Source organism: Cynocephalus volans, chromosome X (assembly GCF_027409185.1).
Source record: "Cynocephalus volans isolate mCynVol1 chromosome X, mCynVol1.pri, whole genome shotgun sequence".
NCBI lineage: Eukaryota > Metazoa > Chordata > Mammalia > Dermoptera > Cynocephalidae > Cynocephalus > Cynocephalus volans.
In genome coordinates, this window is record NC_084478.1 from 151,866,216 (window position 1) to 151,876,374 (window position 10,159).

The following is a 10,159-nucleotide window of genomic DNA, read 5'->3' on the forward strand; positions in this document are numbered from 1 at the left end:
AGTTCCCTAAATCTGCCTTATTTTGGTGTTAAACATGACTCTCTAGATGTGATAATAGAGGGTTGAGGAAGTGATTCTTATATACATATGGTCCTAGAGCATTTTTATCTTGAGCTATAGGTATAAAGGTAAAAAATAAAATAAAATTATGTATATATTATACTCAGCTGATCATTAATTATTTTGTAAAATTATTTTTATTTATACATATTTATGGAGTTGACTATCAGTATGTGTGTACAGTATGTGATGATTAAATCAATATTATTAACATGCTCATCATTACAAATCATAATTACATTTTGTGTCCCTTACCTAATTACTTCCTATTTGCTCATTAATTCTGTGGTACATTTTGTCATAGAGTATCTGTAACAATCATTAATGAAACATACGGAGTAATTATATAATGGATATATTTTTATTTCTTAGAAAATGTTTTGGAGATCCCTAAGACCACCCATGTTTGGTGACTCACTAGAAGGACTTGTGGGACTAAGCATAAAGACATACGTGAGGCTAGGGTATATTACAGAGAAAGGATGCACGACAGGATCTGTAAAGGAAAAAGACACAGGTGGAGCCTGGAGACATCCAGGCACAGTCTTCTGATGCCATCTCTCACCCATTGGGGAGCATACTGAGCATGCTCCTTTTTCCAGCAGTGAAAAATGCAGTAACCGGTATGCAATGTTTCTTTTCAGGGAAGCCCATTAGAGACTCAGCATCCAAGGTTTTTACTGGGAGCTGGTCACATAGGCACCCTCTGCCTGGCAACTACAAAAATTTCAGACTCCCAAAAGGAAAGCAAGTGTCCATTATAAATCACATTGTTTATACAGTTTAGGTATAGCAAACCAGTCTTATCAGTCAGGGAATGATTAAATGCCAAATTCCCAGATGCAAGCCAAGGGCCAACTTGTAATCAGGCCCTTCTAAAGATAGCAGCCTCAGATCTGCTATGTTAATTCTTTTTTGCATTGTCTATCCTCGTGGCCCTTGGCCACAGTGTCTTTACAATGATATTATGATCGGAAAGAGTCCATGGGGCAGGATGAGACCAGCCTGCAGTATTGACTTCAGTCATGCTGTCCATGGGTCCTAGATTTAGCCAGTTAAAGCAAATCCCATTAACCATAAGGTCTATCTTAAATTTCTTTTTTAAAAAATTTTATTTTATTTTATTATTATTATTTTTTTTAACTTTTATTTTGTTGATATACATTGTGGTTGATTATTGTTGCCCGTTACCAAAACCTTCCTCCCTCCTCCCTCTCCTCCCTCCCCCCCAACAATGTCCTTTCTGTTTTCTTGTTGTATCAACTTCAAGTAATTGTGGTAGATTTTTTTTTTTTAATTTTATTTTGTCGATATACATTGTGGCTGATTATTGCTCCCCATCACCAAAACCTCCCTCCCTCCTCCCTCCCCCCTCCCCCCCAACAATGTCCTTTCTGTTTGCTTGTCGTATCAACTTCAAGTAATTGTGGTTGTTATATCTTCTTCCCCCCCTCCCCATTTTTTTTTTTGTGTGTGTGTGTATGTGAATTTATATATTAATTTTTAGCTCCCACCAATAAGTGAGAACATGTGGTATTTCTCTTTCTGTGCCTGACTTGTTTCACTTAATATAATTCTCTCAAGGTCCATCCATGTTGTTGCAAATGGCAGTATTTCATTCATTTTTATAGCTGAGTAGTATTCCATTGTGTAGATATACCACATTTTCCGTATCCACTCATCCGATGATGGACATTTGGGCTGGTTCCAACTCTTGGCTATTGTAAAGAGTGCTGCAATGAACATGGGGGAACAGGTATACCTTCGACTTGATGATTTCCATTCCTCTGGGTATATTCCCAGCAGTGGGATAGCATTTTATCTTAAATTTCTATATAACATTTTTTTAAATGCCTGGCCTGAGTCTTCAATAGGCATGCACAACTCTGGCCAGTATGTCGAAGCTAAACTGACTGCCTTGCAGTGCTGAGGCAGTGTTGTGATAGTGAGGGTGCACACATTAGAAATCCAGTTCCAGAGGTACATGTAGTTTCCCTGGAAACAAAGAGTTTACTATTGTTAGGGTATCCCAAGCAGGACGTACATTATATATTTTATTAAATTTCTTATAAAACTTTCCCTTTTATTTTTTTAAACCATTATGTTCAGAGTTTATCTTGTGTTCTTTGTTATTACAATAATTGCTAATACATTTATAGTTAGAATTTCACCTGAAAAGTCATTTGTCCTACTTCTTTTTGCAGGATTATCATTGGTGGTGGAGAGCCTCTTTTAGCAGCAGTTTTACAGCTGTTTATCTTTTTAAAAATGCAGTTCATTATTTCTTTACCAAGCTTGAAGTCACCATTTTGTGCTTTGGGTACATGATGACCATGGTTTTGATTTTCTTACTTCTCACAGGTAACTACAGAATTACTTACTATATTTCAGACTCTGTAAAAAGTCTTGGAGATAGCCATAATGCAAAGAGCATCAATTAACAATTACTGGAAGAAATAGGGAACAAAGTCATCGTGTTCATTTTTATGCTTTGGGGATAAAAGATTACGAATACTGGGGAACTGGAGGGACCTTATGTACTTAGCTGCAAGACTGTCCCCTGTGAATGTTTTAAAACAGGGATGTGTTCCAAAGCAAAAAAAAAAGGGTTATGTGTAATCACCTTTGAACAGCCTCCAAGCATAAAAATGAACTGACTTGAATAACTTTTAAATTAGTAAAATTAGATTAATTAAATGTGTGGTCATATAAGCAATTATATGTGAAGGACAAGTTGTATACTTTGTCCGGATTACTCACTCGTGGTTATTATTTGGGTTCATGATGGAAACTTTCATCCTGATTAATGCTTGATTCAGGTGAAAAAAAAATGGAATGTTTTATAAAAAGCTTCAGTTGGAGAAACAATGAAGTTGGAGAGCTTTAAGACCTTCTGAACACAAGTGAAGTAGCATTTCTGCTTGACTTATGTCAAGTTCTGGTTTTAATTCAAGTCACCTCACTTGTATAGGTAACATTAGAAAACTTCAAGTATTTTCTGATTTTAACTCTCCGGTTCGACAAATATATAAAAATTAACATGGAAATTTGTAAGAAATCAAAGCCTTCAGGCAAATGTAAACATTAGCTGAGAAACTAGGAGTCTTGGTCGTGGCTCCTTCTTTTATATGATACATAAAATATGTGTTACCTCTAATGTACTGGTGGTCTCAACCCCTCAGGAAAGAAAAGACCGCGTAGGCCTCCTCTCTTTTCTCAGCCACCAAAAGTTTTACTTACAACTGAAGACCAGAGAGCTTCTCACCATTTTAGCCTAACCAGGTTCCTCGTGTTTTTTTTTTTTTTTTTTTTATTATTATTAACTTTTTAGTGAAATGTGTATATAGAAAAGAACACACATGGTAAATTACAGCTTGATGAGTTATCACAAAGTGAACAGACCTTTGTAACTAGTACCCGCGTTGGTAAACAGTACATGATCAGCAGCCCTGAAGCCACTGTTGGGCCTCCTTTCATTCACCTTCTACAAGGACAACCATGATCCTGATTTTTAACAGCATAGGTTAATTTGTCCTGATTTTGAATTGTATGTAAATGGAATTACATACATACATACGTACATATATACAGGATGTACTCTTTTACATCTGGTTTCTTTAGTGGCTGGTTTCTTTCTCCTAAGTAGTGCTTGTGAGATTCATCCACATCCCTATGTATAGACAGAGTCTGTGTCCCTCAGGTCTTTTTTTTTTTTAATTCTTCTACTCTACCCCGTGAGTTATTGGCTTTTATATTTGTGTAGTGTGCAGTTGGATGTACTGAGTATAATAATTTCAGGCTTATGTTTTCTTCATTACCTAACACTTTGACTTAGGTTGCCTTTTTCTGGGAATCTAATATTAGAACAGCTTTTTTCCAAAATAGATGTAATCCTGAATGATCACATTGGTGACAAAGATCTCTTCCCACTGGTTGGCTCCCCCACCTGTATTCTAGCTTCTGTCACCACACTACACTGAATACTGACTCTCAAAGTTTGACAGTGTTCTCTTGCCTAATCTAATGGCCTTTCCCTAGCTGTCACCCTCCTTGGCTTCTTTATCTAACACTACTCAACACCTACTCTGTGCAATTCTGTCCACATCATACACATCATTCTCCTTGTGCCACTCTGTGCCTTCTCTTGTCTTCCTTCCTCTTCCTGTTACCTACCTCTAGCTTTTATCAGCATTTCAGTCCTTTCTTTCTGCACTCTCCCTTTTAGAGCTTATTCAGTCCCATGGCTTCACTTATCTCCTCAATGCTGACTGCTTCCAAATCTGTATCTCTAGCTATAACCTCTGTCCAGCTGTATCCTAAACCTGCTGGTACTGCAAACTCAACGTGCCCCCCAAATGAAGCTAGCACTTTCCCTCAAACTAATTTATCTTAATTTCTTTATCTCTTTTACCGTCATCACAAATCTCTGATGTCCTTGGCCTATCTTGAAGGAATTCTTAACACAACCCTTCCTTCCATGATTTATAGCTAATTAAGCACAACTTTCCTATTTATTCTTTTTAGAAAACTTCTTATTTCTGTCCTTTCCTTTCTTTTTTTACTCCTACAATCTTAAGCTTTTATTCCCTATTGCCCAAATCACTCCAATAGCCTCCTAATATGGTTTGCTGGATTCTAGCCTCTCTTTTTCTAACCCATTCTGTAAACTCTCTGCTGCCAAATGAACTTCTTTATTTTTTCTTATTATAATAGTGCAATTCAGTCCAGAAATACTTTTAATGGATCCACATATATTTAAAGAATGCTTATACTGTGTCAGAGACTGTGCTAGGTGCTGGGGACACAGTGGTGAAGAAGACAGATAAGGTCCTCTTTTTTTATGTACCTTATATTGTAGCGAAATGGAGACATATTAAAGAAAAATTATGGTTTGAGCATCACATATTGCACACGGGTATGGATATTCAATGCTGAACCCCACAGATATGTACAATCAGTTATGTTTCAATAAATAAAAATAAAGAAAGAAAAATTATGAGAATGATGAGCTTTGTGAAAGAAGTGATGTTGAAGGAGAGGTGGATGGCCAAGTGTTCCAAGAGCATGTTCAAAATCCCTGAAGTGGGGAAGAAACTTCAAAGAACACAAAGAAGTCCAAGATGGCAGGAGAGGGACGGTGGCACTAGGTGGCAATAATGATGTTAGAAAGGTAAGGAACAGTCAGGTCTTATGAAGACCTTATAAACTATATGAAGGAATTTAGGTTTTATTGTGGGAGTGATGGGAAGTTGAGGGGTGTTTAAATAGGGTGATAATGTCTTCTCCTTATTCAAAAATTTTAATAGCATCACACTTTCTCCTCTATCAAGGTCTAAACTCATCTTGGTGTTTGAGATCCTCCACAGTGTGGTCTTACTCTGCTACTCAACATGTTTTTTAAACCTCTCAAAGCTGAACCATTCACAACTTTTAGGTTTGTCTCTTTCCAACTTTTTGAGCATGTCTCCCCAACTAGATTGGAATCTCCTTGAGAACAGGAACTATATCTTATGCCTATTTTGTATCCTTCAGAGTGCTAAGCACATGGTTCTCCTTGAATTGCATAGGGTATGTAAGGGAGGAGATACCATGATGGTATTATGTTTCCATATCTACTTTAAAATTAAATCATGGGTATGAGATACCTCCAGAGTAAATCCTAGTTACCATTTATATCATGAAAACATTAGTAAAATCATGAAGTGTGTTTTTGATATTTGTTTTCCAGAACTATTCTTTGAGAAGCCCTGTCTGCTTACAGATTCTTAAATGGCATCTCTTTACATTTTATCATTTTACACACACACACACACACACACACACACACACACACATTTTTAGCGAAGGTGGTTTTATAACTTTGACAATCAACAGTTTGTTCTCATCCACAATGACTGCAGATTTTTGAAAATGGTAACAGGTACATAGGTAACCAAAGTAAAGAACTTCTTTGGTGAACCTTCATCCTCATTGCATTTTCTGGACAACTGCACATGGATACAGTATGGGTCATTCCTTAGTCCTTTGGCCCAGACAGCTTTGTTGAGCCTGGTATCAATGCATACATCTGGAGTCCCCATCCCTTTAATGGCAAATTTTCAGATCTCTTCAAGTGCCCGAGGGGCACACTTCTTGAAGTCCACTCCACGGATATGCTTGTGAATGTTGATGGTGTATTCTCAGGTCGCCACCTCATTGATGGCAGAATGGCCCTTCTTGCCACCCTTCTTTGCAGGAGCCATTTTGCTGGGCCCAAGTTAGAAAGGAAGCTTAGCATTATATTTTGAGGTTCACAGCAGGAAGCAAGGCTTATTACCTATTTTTATGTTTTTTCACTTGTGAGGAAGAAGCCCTTAATTAAATAATTAGCATTGAGAATGTACATGTACACAAAAGTACAGCTATTAATTGCTGATTAGTTTTTCTTGCCGTATACATGTTTCTGAGAGTGATTTTTTAAAATGACACCTTGAAAATTAGCAATATCTACTTATGTAAAAAAATTCTGTGGAGTTTCACACTTATTGATTCATACTTACTTAGAATAATTATGCATTAATCCAAAGCTTTTGCCATCCTCATGTTCCCCATTAGTGCTTGAATTTGTCCATGGCATCATCACAGAAGTATAGGGCTTTACAGCTGTCCCCTTTCAATAATGAGTATTGTGACTGTGGGGAGACACTTTATTTACATACTAAGTATGTTTTCCATGTTGCTACATATCTCTCATTTTATTTATTTTTAAAGATGACCAGTAAGGGGATCTCAACCCTTGGCTTGGTGTTGTCAGCACCACGCTCAGCCAGTGAGCGAACCGGCCATCCCTATATAGGATCCGAACCCTTGGCCTTGGTGTTATCAGCACCGCACTCTCCCGAGTGAGCCATGGGCCGGCCCTACATATATATTGTTTTTATGGCTGCTTAATCCATTGAGTAGCTTACTTTTCTTAACCGTTTCTTCACTACTAAACTTGTTTTTTTTTTTTTCCCCCCGTCCTTATTTTGGATTATTTCCTTAAGATAGTCTGTGAAGGAGGCCGGCCAATTAGCTTACTTGGGAGAGTGTGGTGCTGGTAACACCACGATCACAGGTTTGGATTCCCATACTGGTCAGCTGCCAAAAAAAATCCTCGAAAACAAACAAAAGATAGTCTGTGAAGTGGTATGACAGGGTCAAGAGACATGGATATTTTTATGGCTCTTTTATGATTTTCTGCCATCAGCACAGTGTATTGATTTCACTACAGTCTTGGCTGGCATTGAGTATTATTTCTTTAAAAAAAGCAGTTTCTTTTTGGTTAATACAGTGTGTTCAAAATGGTACCCCATTTTTTTTCTCTCATTTTTGAAGCCAAGGGAAGTGATATGTATTGTGGCTGGTGTTCCTCTACCCAATTTTCATTTGGGAGCACACTTAGAGATGTGTAATTACAAGTCGAAATAGGACACAAGGGACAGGGAGAGGGAGGATAAGCCACAATATATCAAGAAAGGGTACCAGAAAGAAAACTTTGTATTTTTATAGATAAAGGTAAATGAACAGCTTGTTAAATTAGTTAAAAAAGAAAGTCTGTGCACAGCCAAGTATTATGTTGTGATCTCTTCTAATTTGATTGTTTTATTCAATCTCTAATGGATGCTCATGGCTGGCACACTTATAGACACTTGATTTCAATTGGAAGTTAGTGATTTTTTTTATTTGCATTAAGTTTTGTTTTAAATATCAGCAACTTAAATTTTAAAGCAAATTTATTGAAATAGTGTATTTCTATTTTGATATAATGGATGTAAGATCACAATAACCAGTTAATACCTAACACTTGGGCTTCCTTGTCTTAAAGTCTAAAATGCTGTCTTGTATTATAATAATGGAGTTCACAGCTTAATACGAACTTTGGCTGGCATTGCCATTGGGTGTTACATTAAATAATTTATATGATGATATATATTTTAGTTGAAATGTTTGCCTATTACTAGACTGTAGCTAGAGACTGTAGCTAAATGTAGACATTTCTAGAGCAGTGGTTCTTGGCCTGGGGCAGTTTTGCCCCCTAGGGAACATTTAGCAATGTCTGGAGTCATTTTTGATTGTCCTGACTGGGAGGATGCTAATGACTTCTTGTGGACAGAGGTCAAGGACACTGCTCAACATTCTACAGTGTACTGGGCAACTTCCACAGCAAAGAATTATCTGGCCCAAAACGTCAATAGCGTCACTGTTAAGAAACCCCAGTCTAGAGTAAACTATTTTTGAACCTCACATTTACTTGGGAGTTAATGCTATTTTCAAAATACAGTTTTGATCATTTTGAGAGATTACGTTTAAAATCTGAGACTTTGAACCACCAATCACTGGTCAGTAATTGAAGTCAGTGTGATATAAAAAGCTTTAAAGTATCAGCCAAATGCAGTGTTTTTCTCTTGGCTTTCTCACTAAGTGTCTATGCTTTGAATACATTTTTATTCATTAAAAGAAGCTAATGAAGTACAATATATTTTGAGAGTCTACTGTATAATATTTTATCACTAAATTAAAGTGAAGAATCCATGTTCTCACACACAGCAAGATGAAATATAGTATACGAGAGGAAATGTCCAATTATCTTAACACACAAATGTTAGCTATAATGGGCCTTTTGTGTTTTATTATAGCAAGTTGTTGCTAGCGCTACCTTATTAAAATGTTCAGTTCTAAAGAGCAAAAGATCAAAAAGAGATAAAGATGTATTAATGCTAATTGTTAACCAACCAAAAAGTATTCATTAAGCTCCTTCTATGGGCTTGGGAATGTACTAATTGGGAATATGGAAACATTAAGATATAACATTGCTTGTTTTTATTAAGCTATGTGTCAGGTAATTGCATACATTTACCTCACTTAATTTTCACAATTGCCATGAGATGTAGGTCATATTAGTTCCATTGCATGAATGAGGAAACTGAGGCCAAGAGAGATTAAGTAACTTGTTCAAGGTCACTCAGCTAGTAAGTGGTGGAGCCATGATTCATTCAAACCCAGGTTGGTCTGACTCCAAAGCTCTTAAATACAACACTCTAGATCCTCCCTAAGAAAGAGGCATTTTTCTTTGAGCTGGAGCCCAACCAACAACCACAGGATGCCTATGGAATTTGCTGTGTGGTCCTCTTTTTTACCAGGTGGACTGTTCTTAACTGGGAGAACTAAGACTGGTCCATGGAAAGCAATACAGTATCACCCTCAGGAATATATGATGACAATAGAATATCTCGGGTCTTTCCCATGCCCCCTCAAATTTTCTTTTTAAAAAATAGAGACACATCCTTCCTGTTTTTCTACATTATTCTAGGATTGAGGGGGTAAAGGCTGGTGTAACCTGTAGAATAGTTCCATTACCTCTTCAATTCCAACTCATTTTGACTTCAGCTTACATTTATGGAGTAAAGAAAGTGCTAGGTTCTGTAGAGGAACAGGACACAATCGTCTCTATTCTCAAAGATATGGAAAACCTCTGGGTCCTATTATTTTTTTCAGTGCATGCAGTTATAGACATACTCTAACTCTGGGCCTTGTGGTAGCCAGTATTCTTCTAGTTTTGAGTATCATACTAAAAAATCCAAAGGAAAGGAAGCATTCTGTTCCCCCAGAGATAAGAAGAGCTACATTCTCTGGCATTCTTGTATTGTGCATTTTACATTCTCTGGCATCTCATACCTGGGTTGGTGCCTCAGATTGAATGTCCCCCCAAACTTGACCCCCACTGTGACAGTGTTAAGAGTGTGGGAAATGCTATTGTAGTAATTGAAAGGTGGAGCCTTGAAGAGGTGATTGGATTGTGAGGACTGTACCCTTGTGAATGGATCGATCCATTCTTGGAATAGTGGGTGAGGTTCTGAGGGCTTTAAAAGGAGAGCATATTAGAGTCTCTCTCTTTGCTCTGCCACTTATGCCATGTGAGACCCCTGGGTCACTGTCCCCACCACCAAGGCCTTCACCAGATGTGTTCCCTGCCCTTTGGACTTCCCAGCCTCCCAAACTGTAAGCAATAAATTTTGTTTTCTTACAAATTACCCAGTTCCAGGTATTTTGTTATAAGCAACAAAAAAGGACTAATACA

The 10,159-nt window shown here is 37.4% G+C and overlaps 2 pseudogenes; one reads left to right on the forward strand and one right to left on the reverse strand.

The window, feature by feature from the left end:
• The window catches only part of LOC134368485 (transmembrane 9 superfamily member 2-like), a 76,468-nt pseudogene extending 74,008 nt beyond the window's left edge, over positions 1-2,460 (forward strand).
• A 33-nt stretch (positions 2,461-2,493) lies between these two features.
• Positions 2,494-6,311, reverse strand: LOC134368486 (large ribosomal subunit protein eL31-like; annotated as a pseudogene).
• Positions 6,312-10,159: the final 3,848 nt, after the last annotated feature.